The following is a 13,641-nucleotide window of genomic DNA, read 5'->3' on the forward strand; positions in this document are numbered from 1 at the left end:
TGTAATTTTTGCCACTTTTTTCAAAAGGGGCTAATTTGTTGAATGAAAAAATTTAAAATATACTTTATTGATTTTTAAAATCTCTTTTGGCATTTCCTAATTTTTTAATACTAAATTTATCTAGTTTTAAAAATTATACTATAAACACACACACACACACACACACACACACACACACACGCGCTTGCTTGGTTTATACCTGTCTCGGAGGGCCTTGTCACTATTACGCTAGTAAGAAATAGTAAGTGGATTGGCTTTTGCTTGTGCCTTTCCTTTTTTTTCACATGTTCAATGTTTATAATGTCACTGCTTTGGTTTGCCAACCCAGAAAGTCAGCCCATCTGGGAGTCCTTCTTGTGCGTTTGTTTAGGGAGAAAACTGGTTTCCTTGGACTCCTTTGACCAATTTAGCAAAGTGAGGAAAGAGAGGAACCCAACATCGATTGCCTCCCTAGAAACATATGCATCACTCGTGGTTATTCTATCATGTGTATATATGTATGTATACATTCATATGGAGCAGTAGTTTTCTGCAGTGTGTTCTTCTCCACACTTACCTAAGTTTATAAAAACTGTTGCTTATTCTTTTTTTCCCACTCGATTAGCCCATGGCATGCACAGTGGATATCTCCATCACTCCCACCCTGCCTATATATAGAAAAGGACTTGTGGGCTTTTTCTTTTGCTTGTCTCATATTAGTGAAAATCTAGCATCTTGGGTTTTTCTCTCATCACATTTGCTTGTGTAGGAAATGGGGAAGCAAGGGTTCTTTGTCTACAAGGACCAAGATAAATTTATTGATTGTTAGCTTGGTGTCCAGAAAGTTGTCTCTTTTTATAATTCATTAACTATAAATCAAAGACAGAGTCCTTCAAGTCAAAAGGTGACTTAAGGCATTTTTACATTTTCAGAATCTATTTAACGCTATCTGAGTCCAAGCTAATTTTCTAAGGAAGTTTAAAGGAACAAACTTATCTTGTGCCTATTGGTGTATTAATTAGACTATAATTTTGCATGGAACTACAGATGTATAGAGATGTTCTTTGACTTATGATGGGGTTGTGTATAAACCCATCATAAGTTGAAAATATTGTAAGTGGAAAATGTGTTTAATACACATAACCTGCCAAACATCATAGTTTAGCCTACTCTGCCTTAAATATGCTCATAACACTTATATTGGCCTAGAGTTGACAAACTCATCTAGCACAAAACCTGTTTTTATAATAAATTATTAAATATCTCATGTAATTTATTGAATATTGAAAGTGAGAAACAGGATGGTTTTAGGATACTTAAAGCACGGTTTCTACTGGATGCATATTGCTTTCACACCATTGTAATGTTGAAAAAAATCTTGAACCATCCTAATATGGGGACCATCTGCCTATGTACTTAATAGGATGACTATTAAGCTACTAGAAACTATTATGAAAAATAATTTACCTTAAGAGTAGAGTGGCAGTTATGTCATTATTTATTTATCATTTATAATTCCCAGGCAAAGTTTTTCTACTTCTTCATTTTTTGGGAGCAAAATCTAACAGACCCATGAAAGAGGGTCCAGTCCTTTGGCAATAAACCTGAGTGGTTTGAATAAATCTAAACTGACACAGCTGAAGAAAAGACTCTGACAAGTAATATTTAAAATACATGTGAATTTTATATCTTCCCACTCAAATGTTATCTCCAATTTTTGCAAAAAGATATAAAAAGGAGGAGTCGGGAGTGTATGTGGTGTGGTTGAGGAATGGTTGGGTGTGACCCCACCTGGAGCAGAGTGAGCGGAAGGGAGTGCAGGAGGAGATGCCAGATGTAATGTGATGGTCCCTGGAAACTGGTGGGAAGGCTTTGGATTTTACTTTGAATGAGATTTGAAGCTATGAAGAGTTTTGATAACAGAAGCAATGTGATAGAACTCATACATTTTAACAGGATTGCTCTGGCTGCCGCTTTGACGATAAAGATGGGTGACAGTGGCACCAGTTAGGTAGAATGTAGACGACAGATGAGGGCAGCAGGAGAGTAGCAGCAGAAATACTGAGAATAGTCAGATTTTGGAGACATACACACATTTATCTCCAACATAATATTATATATATATGCACATATACTATTTAATAAATACATACATACTATTTTGAGGATAGAATGGACAGGATTTGCAGATAGACTGAATATGGAGTATGAGAGATATTGAAGATCATTCTAAAGTTTTTGCCCTGAGGAACTGGAGGGCAGGAGATACTATAAATTTAGAAGGGAAGACTGTGGAGGGAGTGGGTTTGGGCGGGTGAGGGTCAGGGAGGAGTGGAGATCAGGAATTTTGTTTTGGGAACACCAGGTCTGAGATGTCTATTAAACAACCCATTGGAGATACTGAATAAGCAGTTAGGTGTTTGAGCCTAAAGATCAAGGGAAAGATCTGGGCTTAAGATAGAAATATGGGAGTCATCAGCATTTGGGTGATGTTTAACACCGTGATTTGACATCACCAATGGGGTAAGCATAGGCATGAAAGACATGTGGCCAACAATCCAGAGTTAAGGGAGGAAAAACTAGCACGGCTGAGAAGGAGCAGTCAGTGAGGTAGGAGGCAACACATGATATTTAATATCCTAGAAGCCAAAAAAAAAAATCTGTTTCAAGAAAGATAATGATCAGCCATGTCAAATGTGGTTGATAAGTTAGATGAGGATCATCTTAGTTTGGGTTCTCTAAGGCAAAAATGGTAGACAAGGTTTTACTTGAGAGATGATCCCAGGAACTGGAATGAGAGCATAGGGAAGTGAGACAGTGGAAGAAGAAAGCCAGTAAAGGGTGTGTTATTGAGATGGTTGCTGTAGACTGTGGGGTCAGCTCCACTGAGACATTTAAGAAGGATGTAAAGCACCAACCACAATTTTCTGCTCAGAAAATGGGAAGCTGGGCCATGTGTCTGATCCCCCATTGGTTGAGGGTTTTCTTGAGAGTGTTTTCTACTTCTGGGCTTTGCAAGCTCCTGTGAATGAAACCTTGAGGCAGAAAGTAGAGAGAGGTGAGGTAGATGCTTGTTAAGGAATGCTGTTGGTGAGCGTAGAACCATCTGCAGCTTTGGCTGAAATCAGAGGTGGGCTCAGGGAATGTGACATAGACCATAGAAAATATCTGCTTCAAAGACTGACAGTTGACTGCCAGATTTTACAAAGTGGATTTCCCTAATGACCTTGAGAAATCAATGTAATGGAGTGGTGGGGTAAGCCTGGTTGGAGTTGGCTAAGGAAGAGGGGCTGGAAAGAGCATATAGACAGTACTAAAGGAGAGTGGAATCAAGAGGCTGGAGGGGAAGTGGGAGCAAGAGATTTTTTTCTTAAGGTGGGAGAAATAATAGCATTACACTGATGGGAATAATTCAGTAGAAAGGGAAAAATTTTTGATGCAGGAGAGAAAGAATTGATGGAACAGTATCTTTGAGTTGATTAGAGGCTGGAATCTGTACATAAATGGAGGATTTGACCTGAGATGGAAACACAAACAATTCATCTCTAATAAAAGGGAAGAAAGAATATATGGAAAGGAAGTTTGGTCCCTTCTGATTGTTTGTTTTTTTTGACATGGGGAAAAACATTCAAAATTTATTTTTCAGCAGACAGCATCAGTGGTATAATTACAGGGTTTCCTCTGTGGATCATGCATTCACAAGACATTATCATCTCAACAGTGAGAAAGCCACTGCTGTGTTCTCTGTAACAGTATCCGCTTTACAGTGTAAGCAGGTAGTATTGTTGTGTTCACTTATAATTCCAGAAGGAAAAGCACAACTTGGACAAAAAAAAAAGAAAAAAAAATGGGGAATCCCAAAGTCAAGGTGCAACAACTTAAGAGACAAAACTTGGCGGTCTTAGGTCTACCTTTCAATCAGGGCCTTCCACATACAGGGAAAGACTTTTCAGCCCATAAGTTGGGATCTTTCTTTCTCCTTTCTTGTTAAATAATTCGAGCAACAGTAATTCGTATGCTCAATATTATTACATGTACAAAAGGAGATTACAAAAAAAATGGAATAAGAAAATAATCTTGAACATTCAGTTCTTCCCACCAATACATCAACTCTTAAGTTTAAGACAGGGCCTGGGAATACTTCAGTGGTCTTAAAATAAGAAAGCAGAGATTATGACTACAAAAAGTAAAAAATGAGGTAGATAAATTAAAGCTTCCATACCCAGGATTTGCCTGTTCCAACTTCATAGCCTTTCTGAAATACCCAGGAAAAAAATCTTCATAATTACTTGGCCTAAGTCGCACCAAGGAAATTAAATAAAAAAATTTGTATGTGAACTTGTGATAGGAAACGCATTCTTCCATAAATTTCTTCTCAAGAATGAAAACCTAATTTTTCAATAGAGTAGGCACTGATACAGGAGTTAAGAAGAAATCACTTAGGCAGACAGGGTATGAGAGTCCTTGGTAAGGCTTTTCTTTTTAATGAAAAGCAATTCCAAATCATTTTCTAACAAAGAGCAGCCTGTAAAGTCGAGCTGCAGACATACACAGCCAAGCTGGGAGCTTGCACTGGTGAATGCTGGCAGCAACTAGGGACTAGACATGTTGGCTCCATCTTCCCTTAGCTGCCAGCCATGTGTACAGTAAAGAGCAGACAAAATGGTGCCAGACATGGAGAGTTCATTAGCATAATAAGGTTAGGATGGGGTGACTAGCTTTTTCGTGTGCTATGTAAACATCATACTTGATCAAACCAATCTGTGATCCCTACCTAAATCAGACACCACCTCCTCAAGCTGGATTGTAAAATCAGGCACATCCATAGCCAGACCATCTTTTCCGCTTGGAAGACCCCCATCTCTCAACAGAGAGAGCTGTTTTTCTTTCTCTTTTCTTCTGCTTATTAAACCTCCGCTCTTAAACTCCTTGTGTGTGTCTGTATCCTAAATTTTCCAGTTGCCAGACGGTGAACCCCTGGGTATATACCCCAGACAATGTAGCCACTTCAGCACTGGAAAACCAAATTAAGTCACCTGAGATTCCTAGCTCAGGTGCTCACAGGAAGATGAAGGCATCTGGGAAGTGTGGGGAGGACATTTGCATGCTTGGGGCTCCAACCAAACTGTATTTAAATAAGCAGCAACACATTGACGCCCTAAGGACTAACATAAATCCATTCGAAGGCATCTTAAGGCTCTAAGGTTGAAATAATTTTATAATTCTTTTTTTTGAAAAGTACACTCAAAAGAAAACAAAAAGATGGGAACAAGGTCGGGGGCATATAAAACAAGTCTCTAAAAAGATGACAGACCTTGTCTATGTACCCATGTACAGTTGCCATGGAAATATACAGTATCCCTCTCCTCAATTAGGCTAAGTAGTTGTCTTTTCCACTGTGGTTCAGTAAGTTCCAGTGGTTCCACCTTGAAACAGTTAACAGTCTTTGGAAAAAGTCACTCTAGACTGCACAAAAGTTTTATGTATATGGTTTGCTACAAGTAGCAGGGCTACTTTGCCAGAACTGCTTCTTTCTAAACACCAGCAACAAACGGTTCTAGTCTGTATTCGTTTTGATATGATTTATTTTTATTTTTTATTCTTTTGCAAAGCAGCAGAGAAACAATTATAGGAGTATAGTAATAATCTTTGTAAACATCATTTGCATATCAGTAAGAACTGATTGTCTTTCATTCCTTTTTAGTGAAAGAGGGAGCAAGGTTATCAACTGAGAGTGAATGAGATGGGGAGGTGCTGGCAGTTTGAGATCTGTCATCTAGGATTGCAGTACACAAAGTGGCCAGTTGGGGAGCCCTTGGTTACTGGCTTGCCAGGAGATGCGTACAGAAAGTGAGGGTAAGCTTTTAGAAACTCTTACAGCACTTGACATTGCTATAACATTTTTATTGTATTTTTAAAAAGTATTGGACTATAATGGATTGGAAATAAAAACATCTAGTCCTCAAAACACATAGTTTAAGAGGCACTGGGTCAAGAGAGTGGGAGAAAATGGAGTAGGGAAAAGTAGAAAGATTGCTTCACTGCATTGAGGATCCACCTCGGTCATGAATTTCATGTGAGGCTATTTGGTTCAAGAGTGTTTTTATCCAGCCTTGTTTAGCTGTGTTGATATAGGGCAGTGTTGGATTTTACCAGGGTGTAGTTTTGCTAAGTGGGTCTAATGCAGTGGGAAGATGCAAGTGTTTAGGAAGTATTCAAGTGAGGTGTCCAGAGACTGACCACAGCATTTTAAGCTGGGGGAAGAAGAAAGCAATGAAGAGGAGGGTGAGAGGCAGTGAACAAAGTGGTAGGATTGACGGAATCTAGGACCAGGAAGAATCAAGTTTGCTAGAGTTGGAATGTAGGACCAGGAAGGAGTGAACTAGAAGTGTGGAAGATGGTGATCAGAGAGTGGGATTCCTGATAATGAGATTCATCACAACAGTGCTCACCAACTGGGAAAGAATCTGAATCAATTATTTTATATGTATCTTTTCAGACACAGAAATGTTCAGGATATGTTAAGTGAAAAAAACTTACCAATTTGCAAAATTAAATCGCAAAATTTACAAATATTTTTGGTAAAAATATAAACGTTTTAATGCACAGAAGTCTTAACTGTGGTAATATCTGGATGGTTGAATCACAGATGCCTTTACTTTTCTGTTTGATAATATCCTTTTTGTTTGTTTTCGAGACAGGGTCTCACTCTGTTGCCTAGGCTAGAGTGTAGTGTAAACATGACTCACCGCAGCCTTGATCTCTTGGGTTCAGGCTCTTGCTTCAGGCCCCCATGTAGCTGGAACTACAGGCATGTGCCAGAACGCCTGGCTTATTTTTGTATTTTTTGTAGAGACAGGGTTTTAGCATGTTGCCCAGGCTCGTCTCAAACTCCTGGGCTCAAGCAATATGCCTATGTCAGTCTCCAAAAGTGCTGGGATTACATGTGTGAGCCACCATGCCCAGCCTGTTTGATAGTATTCTTTTGTAGGTGTATCTTGGAGATACTGGGGATTCAGTTCCAGCCTATTGCAATGAAGCAAGTATTTCAATAAAGTGAGTCACACAAATGTTTTCGTTTCTTAGTGCATATAAAAGTTATGTTTATCTAAAAAATACATACCTTGGTTAAATATACTTTATTGCTAAAAAATGCTGGCACAGAGTCACAAAGTGAGCACATACATTGAAAAAATAGTGCTGATAGACTTGCTTGATGAAAGGTTGCTACAAACTTTCAATCTGTAAAAAAAACAGTATTTGAAAAGCACAATAAAATGAAATGCAATAAAGTGAGGTATGTGTGCTTTATTCTATTCTTATAGCTTTATTAAAGTATAATTTGCATGTAAAATTCACCAATTTTAAGTGTACCATCCTATAAATTTTGACAAATATATAGCTTTAAAACTACCACCACCCTCATAGAACATTTCTCTCATGCTAAAAGTTTCCCTTGTGCCCCTGTGCTGTCAATCTCCTCTCCCACCTCCCGGACCCTGGAAACCAGTGATCTTCTTTCCATTACAATAGTTTTGTATTCTCTAAAATTTTGTATAGATGGGATCATATCATATGTCATCTTTTGTGTCTGGCTTCTTTCACTTAATGCTTTGGAGAGTCATCACTGTTCTTGTGTGCATCAATGTTTATATACTCTTTTAAAAAGTAGACATATTTTAGATTCACACTAAAATTGAAGGGTAGGTACAGGGATTTCCCACCTAGGCCCTGTCCCTACACATGTACAGCCTTCTTCATTATCAACATATCCCACTAGACTGATACATTTATTACCATTGATGAACCTACCTTGGCACATCATCATCATCCAGGGTCCACAGTTCACATTAGGGTTCACTGTTGGTGTTGTACATTCTCTGAGTTTGGACAAATGTATAGTGACATGCATTCATCATTATAGTATCATACAGAGTAGTTTCACTGCCCTCAACATCTTCTGTGCTCTGCCCATTCATCCTTTTATCCTTTCTAGCCCCTGGCAATCACTGATATTTTTACTGCCTCCACAGTTTTTGTCTTTTCCATAATGTCATATGGTTGGAATCATACAGTATGTAGCCTTTTCAGGTTGGCTTCTTTCACTTTGTAATATGCATTTAAATTTCTTCCATGGCTTGTCATGGGTTGATAGCTTATTTCTTTTTAGCACTGAATAATGTCCTGTTGTCTAGCTTTACCACAGTTTGTTATCCATTTACCTATTGAAGGACATCTTGGTTGCTTCCAAGTTTTGGCAATTATGAATAAAGCTGCTATAAACATTCATGTGCAATTTTTGGGTGGACATATATTTTCAATTCCTTTGGATAAATACTAAGGAGAATGATTGCTGGTATGGTAAAAGTGTGTTTAGTTTGGTAAGAAACTTCCAAACTGTCTTCCAAAGTGGTTGTACCATTTTGTATTCCCACCAGCAGTGAATGAGAGCTCATATTGTTCCGCATCCTCTCCAGCATTTGGTATTGTCAGTGTTGTGGATTTTGGCCATTCTTATAAGTGTGTATCTCATTGTTGTTTTAATGTGCCTTTTCTTGGCAACATATAATGTGGAACATCTTTTTACATGCTTATTTGCCATCTGTGCATCTTCTTTAGTGGTGTATTTGTAAAGTTCTATGGCCCATTTTTCAATCAGGTTGTTTGTGTTCGTACTGCTGAGTTTTAAGAGTTCTTTGTGTATTTCAGATAATAATTCTTTATCAGACAGTGTTTTGCAAATATCTTATTCTAGTCTATGGCTTATGTTCTCATTCACTTGATTTTGTCTTTCATAGAGCAGAAATATTTAATTTTAATAAAGTCCAGTTTATCAATTCTTTCTTCTGTGGATTGTGCCTTTGGTGCTGCATCTAAAAAATCACCAAATCCAGATCATCTAGATTTTCTCCTATGTTATCTTCTAGGGTTTTTTAGTTTAGTGTTTTACATTTAAGGCTGTGATCCATTCTGAGTAAATTTTTGTGAAGGGCAAAATGTCTGTCTAGATTTTTTTTTCTGCATATCAATGAATGCCCAGTTGTTCCAGCACCAGTTGTTGAAAAGATTCTTTGCTCCATTATATTGCCTTTGCTCCTTTGTTGAACATCAGTTGACTGTATGTATGTGGGTCTAATTCTTGGCTTTCTGTTTTATTCCATTGATCAATTTATTCTTTCACCAATGCTACGTTGTCTGTAGTTTTATAGGATGTCTTGAAGTTGGGTAGTATCAGTCCTCTAATTTTGTTCTTCTTCAAAATGGAGTGGACTATTCTGGTAATTTGTTCTTTTTATGTGGAAGGATATACTTTTGTACGACCAGACCACAGTTTGTTTATCTACTCACCAACTGGTAAACTTGTGGTTGTTTCCAATTTTTGACTCTTACGAATAAAACTATTATGACCCGGGAGGAGATAACTCGCCTTACAGGCTGAAGTTGTCCAACGCGAGGAGGAACTGAATTCCCTGCAGCGGAAGGGGGCGGCGGCCCTTGTGACGGAGCAGAAGCCGCAACCAGAACTGCTGGTTCCGGTGTCGCCGCTGCCGCCGAAGGCCTTTCTGTCCCGAAAGGAGATTCTGTGCTGTGGCCGGCAGCTACTGTGTCCCGAGCTGGGCGTGCAGAGACAGCTGTGCCTGGTGACCGTGTCCGTGCTAGTCAAGGCCTGCCTTGGTTCGGCTGTCCACTGTCGCAATACTTGGTAATGGCCAGCGTGGGCCGCCTTGGCCTTGCGGACTATGACGTGGTAGAGACGAGCAGCCTGGCCAGCCAAGTGCTGCATGGCGAGGCACCGGCTGGCCAGGCTCAGGCCTTTTCGGTTGCCTTGCTAATTCGGTGGTGGAATGCGTGCCCTACACTCAGGCCCTTGCGCCAGCCACTGCCCTGAACCTGGCCCGCAGATAGGATGTGGTGGCCAACTGCTCCACAACGCGCCCACTGGCTACCTGGTGAATGACGCATGCGTGCTGGTGGGTCGGCCGCTAGTATCAGCCAGTGCCTTGCACGTCGAGGGCCAGATCACAGTCTACCACTATGACGGTAGGCCTTGCTATCGCTGCGATTTCCCCCAACCAGCCACCCCCAGCGGAGACAGTGACCAACTGCGCGGACGGTGGGGTGCTCGGTGGGCCTTGGAAGTGCTGGCAATCGCTGCGGGTCTGGGCTCCTCTAACAGAGGTAGCCTGTTTTTCTTTGATGCCACAAGAGGGCATTTCCCCTGTATTTGGCTGCGGAGCCACAGGCTCGACTGTGCGGCTTGCAGGGAATGGCCCACTGTGACTGATCTGCTGGACTATGAAGTCTTCTGTGGTTCCTCAGCCACCGATAGATGCCACTCCCTGCCGTTACTGAGCCCAGAGGAGCGTGTTTCTGTCACCGACTATAAGCGACTTCTGGATTCTGGGGCACCCCACCTGTTGCTGGACATCAGGCCTCAGGTGGGGTGACATCTGTCGTTTGCCTCATGGCGTACACATCCCTCTGAAACATTTGGTTGGAACACAGGGATGCGGAGAGCCTGAAACTCTTAGGAGAAGCAATCTGGGAAGGGAGGCAGAGCACACAAGAAAGGGCTGCTCTCCCCATTTATGTGATTTGCAAACTGGAAAATGAATCACAGAAAGCTGTGATGATTCTCCAATACTTAGCAGCAGCTCAAGAGTTAGACCCTTTGACAGTTTGGGATGTTGTGGGGGGCCTCATGGCCTGGGCTCCAAAATCGATGGAACATTTCCACAGTACTAAAGTGACTGGTATAGTCTGATGGGAAAGATTTGGATTGCCATAATACCTCAAAGATATATTTATTTGCATTTTTCAGTAATATACATAGGAGCCAGGGATTCTACAGTATCTGTGAATACATGGACTCCTTTTTTATAAGGAGTTTAAAAAATTGTTATGTATTGGTTGACTTATTAATAGATTATACTGTTTCTGAGAGCCATTTTTTTTTTCCAGCACATGGAGGGTGTTTTGAACATGTGACATGTAATGTGACAGGATTTTGTATTTTAAACTGCAGATCATTTACCTGTCCTTATTTTCCAGTTCCCCCAGTCAAAATGCTCTCTAAATCATTTTATACCTGGAATTAAGGTGCAATAAACTTAGTCTTATAAAGATTATATACTTAGGATCAGTTTACTGTTCAGTTAAGAAATTCATGGATCTTATTAATATTTCAGATGATAGAATACATCCTACAGAAATATGTGTTTAAAATGTAAATTGTTTTAATTATTCAGAAAGTGGGTCTTTCTATTTGGCATTTTGAATTACGATCAAAATGAAATCTTTAAGGTTTACCAAAATAAAAGGAACCACCTTTGTAGTCTGAAGAAAAACCTCAAACTTTTGTGAATACTCATGTATAAGTATTTGTGTGGATATATTCTTTAATTTTTCTTGGGTAAATACCTAGGAGTTGACTTGCTGGGTTATATGGCAGATGTACACACATTTAGCTCCACAAAAAAATGGCCAAAAAAGGAAGAGTGAGGTGGGTGAGAAAGGAAAAAATAATTGCCAGAATGTTTTCCATGGTGGCTGTACTGTTATGTATTCTCCCCAGCAGAGTATGGCATTTCCAGTTGCTTTACAACCTCTGTAATATTTGATATTGTCAATTTATTTTTATTTTAGTCATTCTCATGGTTATAAGACACTCTCTCATGTGGGCTTTAATTTGCATTTTTCCAATGACTAATTATGTTGACATCTTCTCGTATGCTTATTTGACTTCTTTACCTCTTCTTTGGTAATGTGTGTGTTCAAATCTTTTGTTCACTTAAAAATTATGTTTGTCTTATTATTACAATATGAGGGTTCTTTAGTGTGCCTGCAAGTTCTTTTTCAGATATGTGTTTTGCAGATATTCTCCTATAGTGTGTGGCTTACCTTTTAATTTTTCTAACAACATGCTTTAAACCATAAAAATTTTAAATTTTGATAAAATCCAATTATTGTTTTTTCATTTGTATTTGGTGCCTTCTCTGTTTGTCATAAGAAATCTTTGCCTAACCCAAAGTCAAAAGAATTTTCTCCAGTGTTTTTTTTCCTAGAAGCTTTATAGTTTTAGATATTAAATTTAGATCTGTGATGCATTTTATATTTTTGCTTACATTGTTAGCTAAGGGTCTAGGATTTTTTTTTCATATGTACATCTAATTATTTTTATAGCGCTTGTTGAAGATTATCCTTTCCCAGTTGCATTACCTAGGCATTTTTCTTGAAAATTATTTATATATGTTTGAGGTTATTTCTGGAGTCTCTGTTCTCTTTCATTGATTTATATGTCTATCTTTATGCTAATATCACACTGCTTCGATTACTGTAGATTTATATATAATAAGCGTTGAAATCAGGTAGTGTAAATCCTTCCACATTTTTTTTAAAAATCCTGTTTTGGGTAATCTAGGTCATTTTATTTGCATGTAAATTTTAGAATCAACTCAGCATTTTCTATGAATAAATTCTCCCTGGATTTTCTTGTTTGTACATTAAAATTTTCTGAGGAAAAGAAATAAACGGCATATAGGGTGAAAAGGAAGAAGTAAAACTCTTTATTTGCTGATTCAATCTCACAGTGACTCATTTCCTCATGGGGTTTATGAGAATTTTGCTAGTTTGTCTTCAGTGAATTTCCCCTATACCCAATATCTAGAAGACCCATATGCTCTGAACTATGAATTAGAATCTACATAAAAGCTGCTAGAATTAATAAATGAGTCTAACAAGCTGCAAGGCAATATATAAAAAAAGTTTTTCTATATACTAGCAATTAACTTAAGACAATATTATTTACGATAAAAATATATTACTATGTACAATAGAAAACAATTACATCAGCATAAAAAATTTGAAAGACTTAGGGAGTGATTTAACAGCTTTGTATTGTTGAAAAGGATGACCTTGCTCCCAGTCTTGGGGGAAAGTGTTTAGTCTTTTACCGTTAAGTCTGCTGTTGCTTGTATATTTTTCATAGACACTTTTTACAAAGTTGAGGCAGTTTCCTTCTATTCCTAGTTTGCCGAAAGTTTTGATCAAAAATAGATGTTGAATTTTGCCAAGTGCTTTTTCTGCATCTGTTGAGAAGATCGTATGGTTTTCTTTGACTAGTCTGTTAATATGTTGAATTACATTGAGTTTTGAATGTTGAATCAGTCTTGTATTATTGGAATAAGCTCCACTTGGTCTTATGTATTATCTCTTTTATGTTGAGTTTCTTTGGATAAATTTTAAGATTTTTGTGTGTCTATATTATTGTTCATGAAAAATATTGTTCTAAATTTTCTTTGCTTAAAGTGGAGAGTAGAATAATAGTTGCCAGAGTCTGAAGGGTAGTGGTGGGGGGGGCCATAAAGTGGGGATAGCTAATGGGTATAAAAATATAGTTAGAATGCATAACTTCTAGTATTGAGTAGCACAATAGGGTGATGCTAGTTAACAATAATTTATAGCTGGGCGCGGTGGCTCAAGCCTGTAATCCTAGCACTTTGGGAGGCCGAGGCGGGTGGATCACGAGGTCAAGAGATCGAAACCATCTTGGTCAACAAGGTGAAACCCCGTCTCTACTAAAAATACAAAAAATTATCTGGGCATGGTGGTGCGTGCCTGTAATCCCAGCTACTCAGGAGGCTGAGGCAGGAGAATTGCCTG

The 13,641-nt window shown here is 38.8% G+C and overlaps 1 protein-coding gene and 1 pseudogene across 2 annotated transcripts in view; both read left to right on the plus strand.

The window, feature by feature from the left end:
- SYT16 (synaptotagmin 16) overlaps positions 1 to 13,641 on the plus strand; it is a 275,419-nt gene that overhangs the window by 40,136 nt on the left and 221,642 nt on the right. The gene's annotated exons all lie outside the window — the stretch shown is intronic.
- LOC108308146 lies at positions 9,402 to 10,725 on the plus strand (annotated as a pseudogene).

Source organism: Cebus imitator, unplaced genomic scaffold (genome assembly GCF_001604975.1).
Source record: "Cebus imitator isolate Cc_AM_T3 unplaced genomic scaffold, Cebus_imitator-1.0 Scaffold83, whole genome shotgun sequence".
Lineage (NCBI taxonomy): Eukaryota > Metazoa > Chordata > Mammalia > Primates > Cebidae > Cebus > Cebus imitator.